General features: G+C 41.4%; 1 protein-coding gene and 1 long non-coding RNA gene across 6 annotated transcripts in view; one reads left to right on the top strand and one right to left on the bottom strand.

Annotated features, from left to right (window-relative positions):
- EXD3 (exonuclease 3'-5' domain containing 3) overlaps positions 1–24,080 on the top strand; it is a 234,500-nt gene that overhangs the window by 46,502 nt on the left and 163,918 nt on the right. Inside the window, exon 2 of one of the 5 annotated variants that reach the window (XM_072431330.1) lies at positions 23,507–23,640. The exons of 1 other annotated variant lie outside the window; for it this stretch is intronic. The gene's annotated coding sequence lies outside the window, so the exon portion shown is untranslated. Of the gene's footprint in view, positions 1–8,181; positions 8,223–23,217; positions 23,641–24,080 lie in introns of those variants that run through there. 3 more of the 5 variants (XM_072431332.1, XM_072431334.1, XM_072431329.1) reach the window with 3 other exon arrangements.
- On the bottom strand, positions 3,749–19,917 carry LOC140344284 (uncharacterized). Its single transcript, XR_011923539.1, has 3 exons — positions 19,823–19,917; positions 15,034–15,175; positions 3,749–3,877 (listed from the first exon to the last, which is right to left on the bottom strand). It is a non-coding gene; the product is annotated as an uncharacterized lncRNA (long non-coding RNA).

Below are 24,080 nucleotides of genomic sequence, written 5' to 3'. Positions count from 1 at the left end.
TCTTAATCCTTCCTATGTAAAACTGCTGCCCTAATTTGTAATAGAAAGTGAGAAAGCTTGGGCTATTGGAGTAACAACTTTATGACGGCTCAGCCAGACTTCTCTTTTGGGAAGGCCTTTGACATCTCTACACTTTCTATTATTCCATACAAGCTACCCATCTAATATCCATACATGAGTGCATAACGCTGCTTTGTATTGAAACAGAACAAGAACTGGTTTAATGACCAAATGAGTTAAATTTTTGAAGCAGAGAGGAGTAAGTCAGCACCCATACCCATTGCTTTTCTCTGGAAAGCAACAATATTCTGTTAGGTTTGCTTTAGCATCTTAGATTTATGTTTACTTCATGATTTCCCAGCTAGCAGGGTCTGTAGGTGCCGCCACATGGGAGATCATATTGGGCAACCATTATCTACTACCTACCATCAGCCCTATACAAGCTAATGAACAATTGGGTGACTTTCTCCTATTATGTTCTTACTATTCGGTGCCCTTTTACTGTCATGTTTAATGACTGATGCAGATTAGTTACTTGTCCTCCTTGGAGTCTTCTGCAGCTTAAATTTTACTTATGTTCATATATTTGTTATACAAACTTCACATTATTTACATGTAGGATCAGCTATGAATTTTGATACTTTGCATCCACTGCAGATGTGTTTCTGTGGTGTTTAATCAAGACATATCCTCTACCTGCTGAAGTCTTTTACACCGTCTTTTCCCCTTGTAAAGTGTCAAGCCTTTAAAAAAAAAATTAAACGGAAGTTTCCTTGCTGCGGTTTGAATGGAAAGCTGTGAAACTACTTACCAGTAAATATTTTTGCTGGCTTAGTTGCGGCCTAATTCTGTGAAAGACATTGAGGATTCCCTGCTTGTTGTAACCCTATCCCAGCTAACTACAGAAAAGGAAGACATTTGTGTGGGGGTTCAGGCCCTCCGTTTAGTTTCATCTCCTGTGAAATAATTTTATGTCTGAATTTCTGTGGAAAGCTCAGCTGCAGCCAAAATGTTTATTTTCTATTTATTTGTCATAAATAAGACAGGAAAAGATCTAGGGCTACATACATATGTCAAAGTGATACTATCCAGACCGATTCATTCATGTACCTTACATCAAAAACCTAAAAACAATATTGTCATCCTAGCTAATTGCATACACTATTACTTAATGTATTGGGATGTGGCTTAGTTTTAAATATTTCTGGGATTTGTTACTGTTTGTGTCAATACGGCTAAAAACATTTGGTAATGGTTAGATTTGATTCAACCTAAACCTAAACCTTAAAATGTCTTTGCACATTAGTTACCAACTATTCAGGATCAGGATGGCTCACAGTTTTAAAATTGTATTAATGCATTTTATATTGTTTATGGATGGGTGCTGTGAACCCGTCTTTATATTAGGTTTCATTGCCTATCTGTAAATCAGACCTTTAAATTGGATAGGGGAGGCCAGCACTTTGGCCTGATTTATTAAAGCTCTCCAAGGCTGGATAGGATACACTTTCATCAGTGAAGCTGGGTGAACCACAAAACCTGTAATGGATCTAGTCCAGGATTCAAAACATTTGCTTGCAAAAAGCAAATTTTTTTGAAGAAATCCATTCCAGGTTTTCTGGATCACCCAGATTTACTGATAAATGTGTATCCTATCTAGCCTTGGAGAGCTTTAATAAATCAGGCCCTTTGATTCTAATACAGTGGTCTCCACCTTTTTTGGACCCATGGACCACTAAATTTATCTGCTCCAGACTGCGAATGCGCCGGGAGCCAGGTGTCACTCAAAGAGGAAGAAACTTCCCCCATAGTGGGAGGTTTGGATGGTGACTTAGTAGTGAGGATTAAGGAGACGGGTAGCAAGGTCCTTAAGATGTCTTGAGGTGGTGCATGTGACGAAATTATGAGTGAGGAAGTCATTTGAGGAGTGAAGAGAAGGATGTAGGAGAAAGCATGAGGGAGAATAGTGAGCTTTCTGTCTTGTGCAGTGTAGCAAGTCTATGCCCATACTAAGAACAGGAATACATGTATTGGAATATTTTACAAATGTGTTTCAACTCACAAGAAAAGCACAGTTCAATCAGAATGAAAGAAGCAGGGGACATGGACTACTTTCTTGAGGGTATCTGGTTTTCATTTAGCTGTGGTATGCCAGGACATCCCACTGTCTAGCAATTGCTTTGCAATCATAAAAAAACACAACACAACTGCAGAGCTACATGAAATACAAATGTTCGTAAAATATAGGTGACTGTAAACCACATTGGTGTAATTAAACTCTAGAGACCAGATAAGCATAAAAGGTAGTAATTGTTAATGAGTTTTGAAGCATTATGTGTGCATAGCTCTTGAGTAAGGAAAACCTGTTTATGTAGGAACTCAAATGCTGATTATGAAGCTTCGGTCGTTTTGGAACCACTAACATGGAGCAAGTATTAAGGATTTTTGAGGTTGCATTCCTAAACCAGCGTAGTGATTTATACTCTACTAAATCAAGTAATAGCCAGGCAGCTTGCTTTTACAGAAGGTAGTCTTCAATGGCAGCCAACTGTATTTAAACATTTTCTAAGGCCACATTGGAAGTGCCCATTGGTCCCTTTCTTACTAGGCTCTCTGATGTGCGACTGACCCCAGGACCGGCAGGAGGCGGTGGAACATAAGGGTAGACAACGACCTGGTGACAAAGCGCTTGAAATGTTTTGCCAGATCTAGCTTAATCATTGTTTGTCCAAACTGCAGAGTGTTCAGACACTGCTTGCCAACAGCTTCATGCTAAAATATAAGGCCCAGCTGGCGTCCGGCAGAAGCCACACTTGTTTACATGCTGTGGCTGGGGTTGTTCTGCCAAGGTTTTCAGGATGTTCCTGACCCCACTTTGCCTTACATTGTGCGGACTTACTGTTTTTTTTTTTTTGCAAAAGAATAGGCATTTATAAAAAATATTTTAGTTCTTGTTCCTATTCTGTGAAAATACAGGAATTTAGGAGAAATCACCTGAATGAGAGATCATTGAACCTGTAGACCTCAGATGGCAACTATGTGTCTATATACAAGGCTATTGCTGCAGAAATATAATTAAGAGCACCTGCAACACTTGAGCAGTCTCAATAGTTGTGAAAAAACCTGGCTGATCAAGTTGGGGGGCTGATGTGACACAACCAATACATTAATACATTTGTAGTGGTCATTAGTTTTTCAACTTATAGGCAGGTTGTTGTCTCAGAACACAAGTTGGCTTCATGTTTTTGAGAAACAACAGGGATTCTGATTTGCTTTCTTGTTATTTACCTTATTTTTGTTCCTTGTGAAATATGCAGCATAAAATGTTTTGAAGGTTCTGCTGTGACCAATTCATTTTAGTGATGTTAATGGGTTTTACAGTTGGCAGTAAAACACCGGCCCTTCCATTTCCTTTTCACACTGAGCCACAGTGTGCTTGTGAACCAGGTTGACAGAGTCTGTGTCCCAGAAGTCTCTGCAAAACTAATCTTTAAGGAATGTTCTCGCTTCCCTGAGTTCCGTCAACAAACTACTGAAAAGTAATCCGCCCTCTGTGAGGCTGACAACCTGCGCCTTTTCAGTGGTTTGTCTAACTACAGGTCACAGATGGCAATGTTTCTTATTCTCATGTCATATATTTAATCCTGGCACTGAACTGAAGATAATTCAGCCAACAGTATACTGATGAATTTTGTTTATTGAAAAGCAAAATATTTGTGTTTGTTGCATTTGAACTGAGGGCATTGTTTTTTTTTTTTTGTTTTTTATGTGTTTTTGGAAAGAAAATTGGACCTCATACTCTTACTTGTCAAACGCCTGTGGAAGAATGAAAGAAATTTAGAGTGATATATAACCACACCTCCATAGCTGGGAAAATCTGAAAACAAAAAATAAAATTTGATTATGATTTTTTACCATTATGATTTTTTACCATTAAGTGAATTTACATTTTCACTTTTTTTCAAACAAGGTAAAATATAGTTAAGAATATGCAATTTTTATAAAGCTCCAACATTGTGGGCTTTATTTATAAAATGGTGATTTAGACATTCCCTCAAACATTCCATTGTGGGAATTTTCTAGGTCCATGTATATCAAGGCAGTAATTAATTCCCACCAGGGAATATTTAAGGAAATGTTGATTCTGTTTTATAAATAGAGCTTCTTGAATTACCTGGAAAGCCTCTTAACATAACCTCGTCACATGCACAGCTCCAAGACTATTCCAGGGCTGCCCCTACTCCCTGGAATAGTCTTCTTCGTCTTATTTGGCTTGCTTCTACTTGCACATTTGTACTCTGCACATTTAAAAGAACACTCAAAACCCATTTTTTCAAATTTCCCTACCCGTCTTCTTCTGTCTCCTAAACCCTCACTATTTCCCATCTATCCCTACCTCCCCTCCTTTTGTGTGAGACTTCCCCCACCTTCCAGATTGTAAGCTCTTCTGGGCAGGGTCCTCTCCTCCTCCTGTGTCACTGACTGTACCTGTCTGTCATTTGCAACCCATTTTTATTGTACAGCGCTGCATATTAAGTTGGCACTATACTGTTTAATAATAATTCGTAAAAATCTAATGCCAAAGTTACCTTATTCTGCATTATTAAAATAGAGAGCCCTTTCATTCGAACTGTATTGACAGCAGCTGGGGGTCAACTTTTTAAAACCTGTTTTGAGATGGCCTTAGCTTTGGGGACAACACAACTGAAGCACGGAGACCGTTGAAATCAATGTTTACAAATGATTATCTGTAGTGATCTTTCATGTGAATTTAAGAGGACCAAAAATTCTCAACATAATAAGTTTCAGAATTAAGAATCCGCTTTGGCATTCGCTGCTTCTTCTGGAACTGGGATTCTATCCTTTCTCTTGTTTTGTGTCTTTGTTTTCAAATGCCATCCATAGCTGAACACAATCAGGTCTGCTGCCTTCAGATGAAACTAAAGCTGAGGCTGGGAATTTGGCAGAAGCCATTGCATGGAAGAGGCAGGAAGGCGAGCCAGAATCCCAAGACTTTCTCTCTCAAACTTTTTGCTTTCTTTCTATTTTGTTTTGTTTAAATAATTGAACAATTTGCCAGTATTAATTTGGCTGCCTTTTTGACATTTTTTTGCACTGCTCCGACAGAAAATTCCTGTGAGATAGTTAGATTGGCTTCACAAGTACTAGAGAGGAACATACAAGGACGTAGAAGACCCTAAAAAAAACAACATTCATTGCGTACTTTGAAGGATGTGATAGTATTTTTGATGCTAGTATAGGTGTTCCATGTTTTGCCTAGGGCAAAACATTAGTGCTGGGGGGAATCAAAGTAAATGTTTAGTCGGTTTAGGTGACAGTTATACTAAAGTGTGATTGGATAATTTATTGTACATATATAACATAAACATCAAGGTAACTTATAGAAACTAAAAATTATTGGGTTGTAAAACAAAATGTGTACAACGACTGTTGACATTCAAAATGATAAAATACCTGAAACTGTTGTAAAAAAAAAACAAAAAAAAACAACTGAGGTTTGTGAGGAAAATATTTCTACAGGCCTCATGATCCTAAAATTCCTACAAATGGGCAGCTGGGACTTCTCCTTTTGGACATGTATTGGCTAGTAGTAAAAGAAGCAGGCTCTGTATACAACCCACTGATTGAAAAGTAAAGTAAAATGTTTGTTTTATAGGAGGGAGCTTAAAAAGGTTGTAGTTACCTCTGCCCCATTTTCCTCACTGCCCTGATAAGCCATTTAAAGTAGATTTCTGATTAAAGCCCCCTTCCTCCAGGTATGGAAATAGTGTGTTGCTTAATGTCCCTTCTGTAGTAGTAAAGGCATACACAGCTTCATTTTAAAGGAGAACTATAATGGTGGAGAACTTTCTGTTCACTCTGATGCCTTAATGCATGAAAAAAAAACAATATGTTAAAAATGTCACCAGGCCAGCACAGCTCAATGCATGTGGATATTGGCACACCAAAGTACACGTTTGAACACATTTTTGCAGCATTTGGATGTGCATTCCCAATCAGTGTTTGTTTATTATTTATTTATATTGATCAGGTATGTCCTGATTTTCAGTAACATTTTGTTAAAAGTTGTTATACGTTCTAATCGTTGCATAGCATTGGTCACCTTAGAAATCAGAAGTCTTAAGCTACGTACACACGTCAGATTTTTATCGCCCAATAATCGGCATCGGCCAATTATCGGGCGAAAATCTGCCGTGTGTACAGTCGGTGTCGTCCATCGTCCGGACGACCGACCTGCCGGATCCACGGACGATGGACGACAGCCGATCCTAATGAAAGGGAAGGGGAGAGCGCACAGCAGGGTGCCGCTCCGTCGCTCTCCCCCTCCCCTCTCCATAGAGCATGAACAGTGCTGTATGTACAGCACCGTTCATGCATCGTGCACTCCCTTGTCGTTGGAAAGGATCTTGAAAGATCCTTTCCAACGACAAAAATTGCAAGTGTGTATGCAGCTTAATTCTTCAGTTGTGTTCGGGCATGAGAGGGTGGGAATGTGCATGTGTGTCCCATACCTATAGATACCTAGTTTTTCCCCAAGGCAATGGTGACCATAATATAGGCACATGATTTCTGAAAATAAGAGTCCCAGAGGGTGCCATTGGTAGGAGCTGGGTTTGGGTTTTTGGGGTGTTTTCATAAGTACAAGTATGCTTTCATATAGGGAAACCCTGGTAAACAAGCTTTTTAATTGGAAGTCTATAACAGCTCACTTTCTTGGTAGAGGTGCCTTTTTAACAAATGTAAGACCTAATGGCCATGTGCTGGATGCTAGACTCTGCAGGGTCAATTTTACAGAGTTCTTAGATTAGCTGTTTTTCTGTTGTGTATCTGTTGAAGTGCAGCTATACCAGAGAAAACACACACATATGCCGAGTGTTTACCTGAGCACATAATACAAGTAAACATCATTACTATTGTAAGCAGATGCACCGTCTGTTTAATTTGTCAAGGCTCAGCCACTTCTCCCCATTAAAATCTTAGATCTTTTGGGTGTTGGCATCAGTTCATCAGCTAAATGTTTCATACTGTTTCTTTAAACACTGATTCTTCTTCTACATTAACTCAGTTTTCACCTATCAAAAAAATCTATCAAAAGTACACAACTGCATCTACTCTCTAAACAAAGAAATGGACAGAATTTTGTATATGTGTGTGCAGCATTTTGGAATGTTTGATACTGATTTACCTTCAGGGCTGGATTTTCAGGTAGTCTACTTAGGCTACTCCCTAGGATGCCAAGGCCACCAGCTTTGGCACCTAGTCTCCCAGTCAAGGGTTTTGCAAAAAGAAAAATAAATCACTCAGCTCTGGAACACATCTGTTTTCAAAACCACCTGCCAAGTCATTGGGAGGTGTAACCATTACTGCTCGCCAATTAAAACAAAGATCCAGCAGTTCGGAAAAGAAGGCGCTGTCAGTCTCTGAATCGTACTCTTACTGGGTGTTGGATTGCTGGGTGGAGCTCCTGTCATTCTGTTTATTGTATCCCCAATTCAGCATGAGGATAGCTGGGGACATCTGTCCTCGACTGCCTCCTTCCTGGATTGGCTGAACAATTACAGGATCACCCACCTAAGCAACGCTCCTGTCATTGGGCCTCATTTAATAAAACTCTCCAAGGTTGGAGAGGATACAATTTCATCAGAGAAGTTGGGAGATCCAGCAAACCTGAAATGGATCTGGTCCAGGGTTGAAAACATTTGCTAACAAATAGCAAATTACTTTTAAGAAATCCATTCCATGTTTGCTGGATCACCCAGCTTTACATTAAAGTGGCGCACTTTATTCAGGACCATCGGGCTGGGAGTAGCAAGATTTTTATTGCAGAAGAGTCTGTTTTTTTGCCCTTTTAAAGGGACTGTATTTCTTTATTGCCCCTTCTGCAATAAAACATAGTTATCTGCCTGTTCGCAATACTTTTCTTGAAGTACACTATATATGTTTAGGTAAGATGCTTGGATAGGCCAGGTATACTGGCATGTCCTTGGGATGAACATGAATTCACATACTTTATTTGTTTTTTTATTTTGGCTGGTGAAGATTGCAGTGCTTGTGACGCTTGTAACCAGGACAGATGAGTGTAATTTTAGATTTATTTTGTAATTAAGGATTAGAACACCTATCTGGTATTAATTTCACCCTCTTTTTTTGTTCTTTCAGCAGGACAGAAAGGAATGTTTAACATTTCACCAGTATTGGAGGTCAGTGTCCACCCATACTGAACCCCCTTTTTGCATTACTGTGTGCATGTCTGTGTGCGTTAACCCTAGAGAATATCCATCTTTCAGATGTAAGTGCTTGCAGCCAGGCTAGCTAAGGTAAACGGGAACTAAAATTTAAAAAATAAAAAACTGCCATCTTGACTTAACTCCTGTTGTAGTCTTGCCATCGTTTAGTGAGCTGTACATGTACAGCTTAGTGTACTTTAGGCTGGGTCTACACAGAAGTTTTTAAAAACGCATGTAAACATTCCTACTGCGTTTCTATGCATTTTTTTTAGCGTTTTATAGCTTGCCTTTAAAACGCTGGAAAACGCCTATGCAGCGTTTTTAACGCGTTTACGTTTCAAGTGCTTATAAATGTGGGAAACCGCCCTATTGAAATTAATGTAAGCGCTTACCCATTTTTTTGGCCGTTTTCCATCCTTAACTCCGCGTTTTAATTTTTTAACGCTCATAAACGTTCCTCAAGGAAATGTCCTAGTGTAGATTAGCCCATTGGAATGCAAGGGAATTTCAAACATGGGCTTTTAAAGCCTCAGGTTAAACGCTGGGGAAAATGTCTGTGTAGACTAAGCCTTGAAAACAAAAATGATTGCGAACAGGTAAATAAATGAGTTTTATTGCAGAAGTCCCACATTTGTATAAAGTTAATGTATAAAGGTGACGGTATTTCTGCCAGCTGCCGCCTAGACTCTGCCAGGCAAGCAGATTGTAGACAGGAGAACAAAGGCATAGGGGTGGAGGGTAATTAGTTGTAGAATCATGTAATATTATCATTTAAAGTTAGAGATTTCTATTAAACAATTCTTTGGCATTGGTGAATCTCAAACCCAGCCAGCGATGGACATGGATGTAGGGAAGTAGAAACTTGGATTAAACACCCAGCTGAAAAGTAAATAATGTGTTCTGTAAATAATGTTAATGTGATTTTCTGTTCCTGTAGAAAAGTTATTTCAAAATAATCTTATTTTTTGCCTAGGGTTATTACATATGCAAAAACTCTGTACCATATAATGTTTATATAAAAAAATATTGATACTTGATGGATTTTTTTATAAAGTTTTCAAACAACTTTCACTCAGGATTATGAAAAAGGAGTGTAAATTGTTGTAGTTAAAACATTTATGAAAAGTCTCTTTGGTAAATCAGTATGTGATGCGCCCTCAAACTTTATTATTTTAAAGAACAACCTAAAGTTAAACATATGAAAAGGCTCTTGGTTTATTAATGGTGAGTGACAGCAGTGTAGTGCCACCTTGCTATATGCTTTTCATCCGTAGGCCTTTGTATTGCTTTAAAAATGTTTTGATAGGCAACATATTTCCTATATATGTGTTTCATGGGAGTTTGTAGTCCTTTTGCCTTGCAATAATGAAATTTGATTCCAATATAGCTTGTGTTTTTTTTCGCCGCCAGGTTTTACCGCTCCATTATAAGCCATACACAGGCTTCAGAGTAGAGGTAGAGGGCCCTGGGGGGGTTCCTCCGGTCCAAAAATTAGCCCGTTTCACAGCTCCGTTACAAGTGATATAGGCCTCAAAGTAGATAGAGGCAGAGGGCCCCAAGGGGGAGAAGCTCCATACAAAAATTAGCCAGTCACATAGCTTCATTACGCACCCCTATTTATTTATATAGCTGCAAAATGTGTTTACGCTAAATAAATCCTGTTTATTAATAATAATAATTGCTAACTGGCATCATGACCTGGATGACATGTGTAAGGAGTGACATCCATAAAGTTGTGGACAGGTAATGCAGTGACATTAGACAAAAGGATGGAGGACCAGAGATGGAGCGTGGGTCAGCAAAGCAGTAACAATGTGTGTCTTCTGATCAGCTATCGCCAGGAAGACTGCATTGAAATAAGTCATGGAGAGCTGGGTGTAGTACATCGTCAATGCCACCCAGAAGTGTACAATTTCTGTGAATGTTGTACCGACAGGCGGCAGCAGCAGGAGGAGGAGGCTGTGGGCCCTGAGACGGAGCATAGACAGCATTGGTAACTGTCATCTAGAGCTGGGTGTAGTGCATCGTCAATTACACCCAGAAGTGTACAGTTTTTAGTGGAGTACTGACAGGCAGCAGCAACAGCAGGGGAAGGAGGTGATGGGCCCTGAGACGGAGCGTGAATGGCATTGGTAACTGGCATCTAGAGCTAAGTGTAGTGCATCGTCAATGACACCCAGAAGTGTGTAATAAAATTTTTGTGAATGGAGTACTGGGCAGGCGGCAACAGCAACAGCAAGAGAAGGAGGCAATGGGCCTTGAGACAGAGCGAGGACGGTATTGGCAATTGGCATCTATTTTGATAGATAGCAAGTGGTATCAGAATGAAATATCTGTATTTATTTAAGAGAAATACAGAAATTTTTCTGCCTTTTTTGATAGATAGCAAATGGTATCAGAATTAAATATCTGTATTTTTTGGGAGAAATACAGAAATAGTCCTCTGTACAAAAATTAGTCAGTTACACAGCTCCGTTACAAGCGATATAGGTCTCAAAGTACATGGAGGGCCCCGAGGGAGGTCCTTCGTACAAAAATTAGCCAGTTACACAGCTCCATTGCAAGTTTTAGGCCTCAGAGACAGAGTAGAGGTAGAGGGTAGTAGAGGGCTACAAGGGGGAAGAGGAGATGCAGAAGGCTGTGAAAGTGCTCTTCCCATCAAGGTGCAGAAGGCCGTGCAGCAGTTGCTGACTAATCAGTGCACTCTGCAGAGGGGGTGTTGAAGTTATTGCCGATCCAAACCTTATTCATTTTAATAAAAGTGAGTCGGTCAAAATTTTCTGGAGAGAGGCGAATGCGCTTGTCAATCACTATGCCCCCAGCTGCACTGAACGCTCTTTCAGATAACACACTTGTGGCTGGGCAGGAAAGGATCTGAATGGCATGTTCTGCCAGCTCTGGCCTCTGCTCAAGCTTGGATGCCCAGTAGCGGAGTGGGTCTAGGATTTGCAGCTTGCAGATGTCCCCCCATGTAAAGCTCAGGTATTCCTGCACCATGACTGAGTAGCGCTGCTGACTGTCATTGGCAACTACTGCTCGAATTGCGGCTTTCCTCCGCTGAAAAAAAGCCTGCATAGTTTGGCTTAGACGACCTCTCCTGCTGCTGCCACCCATGCCGCTTAAGGTAGTTGTTTGACTGCCATGGCTGGTGGAACTGCCATAGGGATCCCTGCTGCTGTTGCTGGCATAAGGAAAGGCTAAGCACAAATCCCTTACAAGCATTTCTTGGTAGTGCTGCATTTTAGTTCCCCTATATTGGGGTAAGATGAGTTGTTCTATCTCAGGCTTGTAACCTGAATAAAGTAATGTAGCAATCCAATAGTCGTCAGTGTTTGTTTTTTTTGTGCTGTATGGTCGGATCTTAGGCTATGCACTCCTGCATGAAGGCTGTCATGTGGCTAAATTTTCCCACAGCTGAAGGAATTCTGGACCCAGACTCCTGTGGGTCGAACAGCAGCACAGGGTTGTCCTCCTCTGCCTGGTCTTGCTATCCACCGAACATGCCGCCTTGTGTTTGGGTGGATGGATGCCATGTACCCTTCTTATTCTCCTCCGCCCCTTCCTCCCCTTCTCCCATGCCTGCAATCTCATCCTCATCCTCATCCTCTTCAACGTCCTCCTCTTCCTGGATTTGCGGTACACTATGCCTAGTAGGCACGCATGTCCGAGATGATGTTGTAAACGTCATCTCTTCCTGCAGCATCCTCTCTGTTTCGTGTCTGAGCTCCACCATCATCTGTTCCAGCAGGCATATGATGGGGATGGTGTCACTGACACAGGCCTGATCCCTGCTGATCATCCTGGTCGCCCTTTCAAAAGGTGACAATACAGTGCACAAGTCCTCAATTTGCAGCCACTCCACAGGGCTAAAGTAAGGTAATGTAGGTAAGTGTCTCAAATGAGCAGACTCTGCTACGTAATCCACCACCGCTTTCTGTTGTTCAGCCAGCCGCAGGAGCATGTAAAAGGTGGAATTCCAATGAGTAGCCCCATCACAAATTAACCTGTGCACCGGTAGATTGAAGTTTCGCTGTAAATCAACCAAACTGGCACTGGCTGTGTAAGGCCGGCGGAAATGCGCTGACAACATTCTGGCCTTCAGTTACAGCGGCTGGAGGCCTGGGTACTTTACCAGGAAGCGTTGTACTATAAGGTTCATGTCATGGGTCAGGCAAGGTACGTGTGTGAGTTTCCCAGAACGAAGGGCTGCCAGCAGATTGGCCCCCTTTGTCAAACACGACCTTGCCTGGCTGGAGTCCATGCGGAGTTAGCCATATGCCCTCCTGCTCCCGCAGGGCACTTAGGATGGTTGCGCCTGTGTGGCTGAGGGAGCCGAGGCATCGCAACCTCAGGACTGCGTGGCAACGTCTGACTTGTGCATCAAAATGGCAAACTGCAGGCTGTTGCTGGCGGGGAACAGATGATGGTGGATGGGAGGTGCTGGGTCCCCACGGCAAAGTGTCCCTGGAGGAAGAAGTTGGGGCAGATGAGTCAAAGGAGGAGGTGGAAGTGGAGAAGGAGATTGCATGGTGATGTCCTCTGAGCAGATCTAGGTATGCAGGCCGTCCTGCAGCTGCATTTTCCCCTGCTGCCATCAAAGTTACCCAGTGAGCTGTGTAGGAAATACATCTTCCCAGTCCGTGCTTGCTGGACCAATTGTCGGTTGTCAGGTTCACCTTGCCAGAAACTTGCCACGCCTTCCCAGAGAGCTGCATGCTCTGCACATGTTCATGCAAAGCAGGAACACATTTTTATGCAAAATACTGCCACTTGGGCATAACATACTGTGGGTTGGTGCAGAGGAATGCGTAATGGAGTGCATTGGAGTCCACCAGCCGGTAAGGGAGGAGCTCAAACGCAATCAGCTGTACAATTGCCGCATTGATTTGCTTTGTTTTGGGGTTAGTTGGGCCACTTTTCCTTTTGCGCTGCAGCATCTTGGGGATGGAAGATTGGATGCTGCTAATGCTAACCACACAAAGATTGGATAATGAGGTAGAAGGTGTGGGGGATGGCAATGATGCCTGGTCTTGACTGCTAGCAATGCGACAAACACCAGCTGATCTGCGTTAGAGCTCATCCTCACCACTGGTGGAGCCTGAAAAAGGTAATAGGTAATGCTCGGCTACATCCCCCACTAAAATTGCTAGCAGCAGCACAGGGACCTTTGGTGGCAGAAGGAGGAAAGGCAGCGGAGGAAGATCAAGCAGCTTGAACTTGCTTTTGGGGTAGAGGTCGACGCACAGAGCTTTGTACTTTGTCTGGGTGTTCCTGCCAGGTTACCGGGTGATGGCTTTTTAAATGTGTGCTCATGCAACTTGTTCCAAGTTTGTTTGGGTTTTTGCCTCGTTTTGACTGCTGACCACACAGTTTGCAGATGACCATAGTGTTGTCATCACTATGGACACAAAAAAATGCCCACACAGGCGAACATCGAATTGGGCTGAAAGGTGGTCTGGAGCTGGTACTCGTGGTGGCGGTCCAGGGTTGTTGAGGCACACCTGTGGTGACAGCTGCTGACGATGGACAACTATGAGTTGCCTGACTGGTACGTGAAGACTGCCGAGTGTTGGCAGCTTTTACACTCTTCCTCCATCTCCTCTTTGAGGGCGCTCTGCAACCTCCTCTTCTTCCTCTTCCCTTCCTGCCTATGATAATCTCCTTGTTCGCCCCATGTCGGATCAAGAACATCATCATCATCATCATCACCAGAAGAGACCGTTTTCCTGTATGTGCCGACAGGAAACTGGCTTCTTCTCGGTTCTGCAGTTAAAAACCAACCCATACTGCTTTCCTTGCCTCCCCCTGGCAATGCTGCCCCTTCCTCTTTGGCTAGGCACATTTGAAATGTTTGTGTGGCTTCACACCCTGCAAAATACTTTGAAGCTAAGTGTAAATTTTTACAGTAAGCGGAATTTTTTTTTATTTGGGGGGGGGGGGGGGGTTAGGATTTACCCAAAAAATGCAAGTGCGCTGTTTGTATTGTATCCGGCACGTTCCTTCAGCGCTGACACTTGTAATAGGCAGCACAGTATACAAATGTGATGTCCTTCACTGTGTCTGTCTGACTGTCTCTTGATACAAGTGTGATGGTGTGCACGCCGTCTGGGTACCCTGGCTCTGGCTGCCTGTATGTAACACACTGATCAACTATGTATCTACGTGACAGTGAAACACTCTACCTATCTGAGTACAGTAGATTACAGGACTGAAGCAATACAGTACAATCCAACTATCTATCTTACTAATAGTGACACAGTCTAACTAACTACACCACTTTTATTTTGCTTTGACACTGCCACCAGCACAGAGAGGTTGTGTCTGCTAGCAGATCTCTGTAAGAAGTGGTAAATGCAGGCAAGCCCTGGCCTTTTATAGGCCAATGGCTGCCTCTGTATCATGTGGATATGGATAAATATGGAGGAGAGGATCCCTGCTCCTATTGGAGGGTCCTAGACATTATGGGGGAGGTCCTTAGGCACTGTGGCAGGGCCCACTTCGAAACTGTAATCGACATGTTTTTCGGGTTGGGTCTACCCGAATTCGAACAGCCATATTCGGGTCAAATATAGGGACAACCTGAATTCGAACTCCAACACTAGTGTTCAGTTTCTTACACAGTGGAACCATTAAACCAGGACAGGATATAACATGCATGGTACTTTCCAGAGTGCTTCTTACACATTCCGTCAACTGCCAGACTTAAGACTAATCGCACATGTTTCTTGGCTCTTGAGTAAGCATAATAATAATAAATAATATAAATTCAAACACAAATACTCACTTTTATATGCATACCAGGGCTGTTGAACCAGAGGCAAATTTTTTTCAGATTTCAAATACTCAATAATTGATTTTGAGATCATACGGTGTTTTTCTAACAGCCGGTTTGGAACTGTTGCATGGCAGGAGATGTGACCTGTTCCCTGTTGACGAAATAGGAAACCTTCAAACTTATTGGATGTAATGTAAAGAGCCAGCTTGACATTGTAACACATGGTAAACAAGTGAGAATTCTATATAGTGGAGGTCATTGAGGCTGGAATTTGAGCAGTCTGGTTTTCCCAGACTAGACAGTGGTTGTTACAGTTAGCAATTATCAATTTTTCCAATAATGATTTTTTACTTGAACAAACATAACATGCGTAGGAAAACTTTGCCTCTTCCCCCTGGTGTCAATCAGGTCCAGGGCAAAGAATCAATTGCACTTCGCTCCTTACAAGGCGCCGTAATAAAAAAAAAATGGCTTTTATTCACACAGCTAGCTTATGTTGTTCCATGTATGGCCAACCTAAATTACATTGTGGCATAAGGGTTAAAATATGGGGATATTTTCCATAGGGGAGGGGTGGGGCATAGAGGGATTGCAAGCTGGCTTTAACAATTTGTACAGATGGTTTTAATTTGCCCAGCTCTGTCTGTTCCTCCTTCTCTTTATTTGTAGAAATTTAACTAGCAGAAAATTATGCTAATATGTCCACGTTTTCTATCTGCTCGCTCTATCTTCATGTTCATATGTGGTGCCCGTCTGTTTCTCTGTGTTCTTCCTATTTGCCCTTGGCAGTGGCCACAACCATCTGCAACCTTTTATCCAGTGTTTAATTCCATGTTTGTCTCTGCCAAAACCAATCCTGCTACCATCTCACTGCTATTTTGCTTAAATCATGCCTAACTTTAACCTGCCTTGCTGGAGAACTACTATTCCCAGAATTTCTTGCAGGTCCTCAGCAGCTGCATTAGAGAGTACTGATCACAAATTTAATGGGTAACATTCTTCTAATTTTACATTTAAAAAGTGAGTCTGAGTTTTTCCCATTAAAGACAAAGAATCCAGGTCATTTGAATTCCCCCCTCCCCTTGTCCTCTCACCTGCCAGAGTGATAGAAAAAACCTTGTTCTTCCCAATTCCTCTTGTAATGTAGGGCTGTGTCTTCAAGCAACCTGTCACTAGGCCTGCGCTCACCCGCATGGAGGAATGGAGAAAACTTATAGCCTTGTGTAAACTCTGACCAAATGGATTCAGAGCTTACATGGGTTTTCTTCTCGATGTATACATTTAATGGTGGAATTTCCTTAATAAAACCTGGTGGTTGCCATGCAATACAAGGCACAGGTTCGCTAATATATTAATATTAATATTGTGTATAACGGTTGAAATACCAAAAAACACTATAGAATTGTTTAGCAAAGAGGGACTTTTAAGGTGTCACAGAGAAAACAAGAAGGGTTTGAAAAGTTAAAAATTGATTTGTTAATTTATTTAAACATTATTAAAACATCCAGAAAAGTGAACAACGCAGCTTTAGTATATTCGCCCATCCAACAACAATCCAGCTCAAATAACCAGGGTCCGGTGGGACCCGCTAGACTACTCTTGCTGTTCTTCTACTTCTCCTGAGGAAGCAGACTAAGTCTGCGAAACTTGTCGAGAGAAATTGGGGATGGGATTTGCACTCGCCCAATGTATTAGAAGGAAATTGGTTTGGCTCTCCTATGCTAAACCCAATATATTAGGGAGTTATGTCAAGAGCAGGGGAATGCTATATAACTTGTTTCATATTGTTCAATATTTTGTCTGAACTTTTATATGGTGTTTTAATATTAATTTTTAAATAAATTAACAAATCAAGTTTTACCTTTACAAACCCTTCTTTTTGTTTTCTCTATGACATCATAATGTCCCTCTGTTCTAAACATTTCTATAGTGTCTTTTGGTATTTCAGTTGGATATATTTGGGATGTGGTGTATTTGTTAGGTTTATAATGAGAAATGGGCCAAAATTAAACTATTGTGTATAAAGGTTACCCATCAGTTAAAACCAGTTTGCCAGATCCTCTTCTATGCGGTGACATCCTTTTGCCTTTATTGTTCTATAATAATTTTTTGTGTAAATGGTGTATGCATGTAATGTCGCCTTTATTGATAGTGTTATTTTTTATTTTATTTATGTGATACACAGGGTGTGGCTGCACAGTTTTTTTGCAAAAAAAAGTTGTGTCCATCCTTCCCATTTGAGAAAAAAATATAGCGGCTGAATACAACTAATTCCATTTTGTATTGGTCACAATACCCCTGCACTGCAGGGTCTTCATTCAGGGAGTTTGTCATTATGTTTCCATGCCGGAAATACCTCACCACTCTCTTGGAGATCCGGTTGTAATGAAGGAGTTACAGGATTGAATTCTGATGCAGTTTAATCAGGACCCGGCTGTGGTCTGGCACATACTTCCAGTCGATGTCCAAGAGACCATGGCTTGCTAATCTGAAGGTCTGACACTCAACCCGTAACCAATCGGCTATTTACTGTCCCAACTTCCTCTAACTGGAGACAGCTCTGCGCTGCAGCTTCACACTATGGCCCTGATTTTTCAAAGCTCTCCAAGGCTGGAGAGAATACACTTTCACCAGTGAAGCTGGGTGATCCAACAAACCTGGGATGGATCTGGTCCAAATCTGGGACCAGATTTGGGATGGATCTGGCTAGCAAATAGCAAATGGCGTTGAAGAAATCCATTCCAGGTTTGCTTGATCACCTAGCTTCACTGGTGAGAGTGTATTCTCTCCAGCCTTGGAGAACTTTATTAAATCAGGCCCTATGTCTCTGAAAAAGGGGGAGAAAAAGCCCTGGTGTTCAACCCTTATCCAGCAATTGTTTTGGGAGACCTGGGTAGATTTGGTAACTTCTGTACGTATACCCTGTCCACAGGATGCAAGGACTTTCTAAACATAAGTGTGCAAGAGACACCAGCCTGTCATTACTAGAATTACTGGAACCCACGTTTCTCTTTTCCTTGACTTGGCCAATGGCACCATGTGGTGCATATGTGGTGGAATGCTCTTCTTTTTCTTCATAATTTGTTGTTGCATCATGGCACATATGGCATATATTTTCCAGCAGTTTCAAGCAACAATTTTTAAAAACCAAAACATTTTTGTTAGTTTTGGATCTAATAAAGAAGTCTTAAAATGGAACTAAAGTTTCACTTTAAAAATTGATGACCAGGCAGGGCTTTATTGCAGAAAGGGACAGGCGATGCCTTTTTACTGCAAAAAGCTGCACATGTTCAACTCACTATTTGTCCTGGTTGTACTATTTTATCTGGTGACCACTGTCTTTGGACAGGAAGTGATGAGAAATCCAATAATATTTACAGTTAGGTCTATAAATATTTGGATAGAGACAACTTTTTTCTAAATTTGGTTCTGTTGATGCAGTTGAACTGCAGACTTTCAGCTTTAATTCAGTGGGTTGAACAAAAGGATTGCATAAAAATTTGAGGAACTAAAGCCTTTTTTACACAATCACTTAATTTCAGGGGCTGGTGTGGGCAATTCCTTTGTTACATCATTATCAATTAAGCAGATAAAAGGCCTGGAGTTGATTTGAGGGTGTGTGTGTGTGTGTGTGTGGGGGGGGGGGGGGTTTGTTGGGGGGGGGGGGGGGGGTTCTTGTATGTAGAAGAAAGCCGTGAACAGACAACATGCGGTCAAAGGAGCTCTCCATGCAGGTGAAACAAGCCATCCTTAAGCTGCAAAAACAGACAAAACCCATCCGAGGAAGTTGCTAGAATATTAGGAGTGGCAAAATCTACAGTTTGGTACATCATGAGAAAGAAACAAAGCACTGGTGAACTCAGCAACGCCAAAAGACCAGGACGTCCACAGAAGACAACAGTGGTGGATGATCACAGAATCATTTCCATGGGGAAGAAAAACCCCTTCACAACAGCCAACCAAGTGAACAACACTCTCCAGGAAGTAGGCGTATCGATATCCAAGTCCACCATAAAGTGAAGACTGCATGAAAGTAAATATAGAAGGTGCACTGCAAGGTACAAGCCACTCATAAGCCTCAAGAATAGAAAGGCTAGATTGGACAGTTCTGGAAAAACATTCTTTGGAGAGATGAAACCAAGATCAACCTTTACCAGAATGATGGCAAGAAAAAAGTATGGAGAAGGGGTGGAACAGCTCATGTTTCAAAGCATACCACATCATCTGTAAAACATGGCGGAGGCAGTGTGATGGCTTGGGTGTGCATGGCTGCCAGTGGCACTGGGACACTAGTGTTTAGGGGGGGGATATTGCAATGGAGACCCATGATTAGGGGATTTCTTTTTTAAGAATAGTTTGTCCTTTACTTTTGATTTCCTGTCTTCCTGTTGTGTCCTTGTGACGGGAAGTAAAAGCATATCTTAATAGGACAGAGCATATAAACATGGCAGGGATGTTACAATTTAGATTTAGATATATTTTAGGATGCACAGAAGAGCTTGTTGCAAGTGTCTAATTTTTTAATATTATTATTATTTTTTTTATTATAACAGTAATTATATAGCGCCATCATATTACGCAGCGCTGTACAAAGTCCACAGTCATGTCACTAGCTGTCCCTCAAAGGGGCTCACAATGTAACACTCTAGTCAAGTTTGGGGGGAAGCCAATTTTCCTCACTGCATGTTTTTGGGATGTGGAAGGAGACCGGAGTGTCTATTCAGCACTAATGTCTATTCAGCACTAGGTCCCGAGATTTGAACCTGAGACCTAGTGCTGCAAAAGCCAGAGCACTTACCTCTCCAATCTCCCTTTCTGGTCTTCCATTGTACTTGTTCTAGAACCTTGGCTCACACCTCCTCACATATTTTTTGTTTGTTCCTGCCTGGCCAGAACTTCTCACTCCTTTCAGACTTCTCTGTTTCTTAATTCCTCTAATTTTCAGAACTTTGCTATGAGACATTCACCAGTCTGCCAAGGTTTTCAAGCTGTCACTCATAACCCATGTTTGCAGAATGTTGTGAAATCTTTGATCACAACAAATTTTCACATGCCTAATAGTTATTTTGACTACACCCACCACCAATTTCTACAAAAAAAGGTTTTATGTAGTCTTCCTTTCACTTTCCATGACTTCATACCTAGTGATTCATCTCTTTGTGTGCAATAAAAGTCAAAGTTACTTAATTATTAGTTTATGGTGCAGTATTTTAGACGTTCAGTATTGTTTCATTGTTTTTATCACTGTTCTGTCATTCCTCAATAGCAACACACAGACTGGGAGAGGAAGGCAGAGTGTTGAGGAACCAATCAGACTGTGCTGTATGCTCATGTGCTAACAAAGCATGCCCCACAGGAGGAGATAATAGAGTAAGCAAAAGAATGAGTGGATCAGCAGAAAAACCCTTCCCCCTGCCAGCATGTTGTAGAGAAGGATCTTTGTTTTCTGTGTGGAAACCGTAGTCCCTCTACTTTCTACTCTATGTTCCCCTAAATAAGTCTTGTACAGATGTTCAATAGGTGTCAGAGGATTGTCACCAGAAATAATCTAATCATTTCCGGTGACAGATGAATGAGCACTGTAAACACAGCACCATTCTGTTCTATGGAGAGGGGTGGGGGGAGCAGAAGCGAGTGGCACCCCGCTAACCTCCTCTCCAAAGAAATGTAAACCAATCATTCCCAATCAGTCATTCATCAATCCACCATGTTCGATTGATGAATGTTGTCAAGGGATCATTGTACACATTTCCTCCAATCACAATATCCGATGCTCCCTACTGATTAGAGAGCCCTAGATCTGATGTAGCACTGATGTTGCCAAACACCAAAGATTTATCCAAAGTCCTAATTATACTGCACTTTGATTTTACCCTATCTATTTATTAAATCTGTGCAAATGTGACCATTATGAGGCACTCATGCTATCTGTGCCTAATTTTTTATTAAGGTGAATAAACACACAAAAGTATATGGAAACACCAAAACTCGCTGGTGGACAGGGACAGAGCCAAGAATAACGACAAAAGGATCTTACTGTGGGAGAATACTAGATGTATAAGATAACAGAGGCTGTTGATAATATATCGCTATTACTGGGTAAAAGGACCAAATAAAATTAACTGAAAAAAGGATTAACTTATGTATATTTTAAAAAAACAAAAAACAAATGCATGGGCACAATGAAGGCACAGGACACAGATTGTGGTTGTCTGTGCAGCCAATCAGAACAACCACTGCAGTTTTTAAAAAAAACAGCCACACATCCGTGCCCAGCTGAGCCCTCACCATGATCCCCAAATGTAATTTGGCCTCATTACAAGGTTATTGCTGGAACAGATTGGAAGCTATTGCTAGGACAATTGGCTGCAGATTACACAATTCAGGAGGAGGTGGAGGGGGAATTGTAGTATGCAAGTCTGGGAATTCAAAAATGTTTTATACGCTGATACCTCCCCCTCCTCCTGCTGCTTTCAATCCTGGCTTAAGCAAAAATTCCTTTTGGAACATTCGTTCATGGCTTCTAAAAAAGCAGCTTGATTATTGTTGTTATCAGCACAAATCATTTGTTACCAAAGTTTTTTAGTACAAAAAAGCAAACTGCTGAAGTCCAGAAGATGATGTGAAAAATAAATTGTCTACTATATAATACAAGGACCTGCATGATTCCATACAAATTAAGTGGATAACTTAGGTAACCCCTTAGATGACATAGTACAGTAAATCCAAATAAGATTGTAAAAGATTTCAGTCAGACCAAATACCATCTTCACTATGAGTCAGGCTGACTGATGGTGATAATTGCATGTCCTAGTTACAAAAAAAAAGACTTTTCACAGCTATTGAAATTTAAGTTTGAAGGGTTAGGTTTTTTTTCAGTTTACTAAAACAAAAACATAAAAAACTTGTAAACTTAAAAAAAAAGACAAACCTTATTTCCTAGGTTGTTCCAGGCACCTTGTAATGGCCATAAGTACGTTTAGCTTTTCCTCCCAAATATGCATTGTAAAATGTTACTGGTAATTGCACTTCAGATGGAACACCGTCTAGCCCCATATGACAGCACTGAGGGTCTATCCAGCATCCAAGTGCCTCAGTTTGGTGAGGCATAGGGATGTGTTATGTATTTTCATTTTGCAACAGATTTTTTATGTATATATATATATATATATATATATATATATATATATACACACACACACACACACACACGAGGGGGGAGGGGGTGCTAAGAACTTCCTGGCTTTGCCCAGAAAGAAGAGAGCCAGAGTTATGAAATAACACATTTATTCAACATTTGCCCCCAAGAGTGATGAACTTGGTACAGCTTAGTTGCAGCTTTTCTAGACCGTTCAAAAAAAAAGTCCTTTGGTTGGGTCGCAAACCACTTCTCAGAAGCATCTTTAACGTCAGAAATGTCCTCAAAACTTTGCCCCTTCAGGTGTTTCTTCGAATTCAGGAACAGATAAAAGTCCGAATGGGCCAGGTGAGGTGAGTAGGGGGGATGGTGGACCAATTGGAAACCAAGGGTGTTCAATTTGACAGCCACAAGGTTGGACGTATGCGCAGGTCCATTGTCCTGCAAAAAATGCATTCCTTTGGTCAACTTTCCATAGCGTTTCGTCTTAATTGCTTCCCTCAGCTATTCCAGGAGGTTAGCATAATACTGTCCAGTGGTACTAGAGTCCTGAGGTGGGTAGTCCTCCAACAGAATACCGTCTCCGTCTCAGAAAACGGAAGCCATGACTTTTTTGCTGTCTGTCTTCGCATGTCTAGAATAGTGGTGATAACAAACCCAACACGCTCCCGTGAGATGTCAAGTATCTGGGCTATCTTTTTTGCCGATTTTCGCCGGTCCCCAATATTAAGCTCATGGAGAGCATCGCAGGTTGCTGGGTCAGTTGAGGTTTGGGGGCACCCACTGCGGGGCTGATCTTCAACGGTGAAATGCCCAGTCCTGAAACGACATATCCAGATTTTGACAGTGCTGTAGGAAGGACACTTCTTCCCCAGTGTTTGTGACATCTCAGTGTGAATGTCCTTTGCTGACTTTCCCTGGAGAAACTAAAAATTTCATGACAGCCCGTAACTTCAACAACGTGAAACTTGCTTGTGCCTCTGTCATCACAGCTTCTCACTAAATGAAAAAAACTGTTTTAAGAATCACAAACACCTGATATTTGCACAGTTACATACTAAGATATTAGGCTGTCATATGCCCCCACACTCATTTTTCTTTTTATTCTGTAAGGGGGCAAAGTCAGGAACTTCTCATTACCCCCTCGTATATAATTTTGTGTACTTTAATTTCTATCTAGTTGTTGTATGTAATCTCAAGGAGAAGGTTATCATGTATGACCCCAGTGATTAGGACAGGAAGTCAGTAGCGACACAGAAAGCACTAACACCAGACAGACGATTAAAAATTTTTATCCTAGTTTTTTAAAGAGATGTTTTCTTTTTGTCTCTGACCCTATTGTAGGAGATTTTTCCTCATTTACTTTCGGAGTGATACTCCTAACTGGAACAAGGAGGAAGGAAGATCTCCCTAGTGAAGACATGGGCAGAAATTAAAAAAAAAAAATAAGTTTCTCAACCTTTCCAATCATTCCAAAGGTAAAGCCTATTGGCTTGTACAGCCATTCTTGATACTTTCCTCTTCTTGGCTCTTCATGTGATTTTAGCCGTGTCTTTGTGTCATTTAGCAGACATGTTTAGTTCCAGTGAGATAAAAATGAAAACTTTCTCTGGATACAGTAAAGTTTTGTATTTCCAGCAGATTTGAGCTTTGGCCCAGAAAAGGGCTGTCAAATAAGCAACCTCATTAACTTATTAACTTTACCCTGAAGGAGGCAATATTGATCATTCAAACATGTGCTAGACATTGTTTCAGAAGTCAGCCCATAAGCTTTGTACACTCGTCCAATGCTTCTTGTCCAATAATTGGCACAGGGCCGATTTCAGATGAGAATCTGGCATGTGTACGGCACCTGACGTTCATCGTCTGAGCGACCGTCCTGGCGGATCCATGGATGATGGCCGACGAACGATCGTAA

This window comes from Pyxicephalus adspersus, chromosome Z (genome assembly GCF_032062135.1).
Source record: "Pyxicephalus adspersus chromosome Z, UCB_Pads_2.0, whole genome shotgun sequence".
Classification (NCBI taxonomy): Eukaryota; Metazoa; Chordata; class Amphibia; order Anura; family Pyxicephalidae; genus Pyxicephalus; species Pyxicephalus adspersus.
Note: the sequence above shows the minus strand (reverse complement) of the source record. Positions and strands in the feature narration are given on the sequence as shown.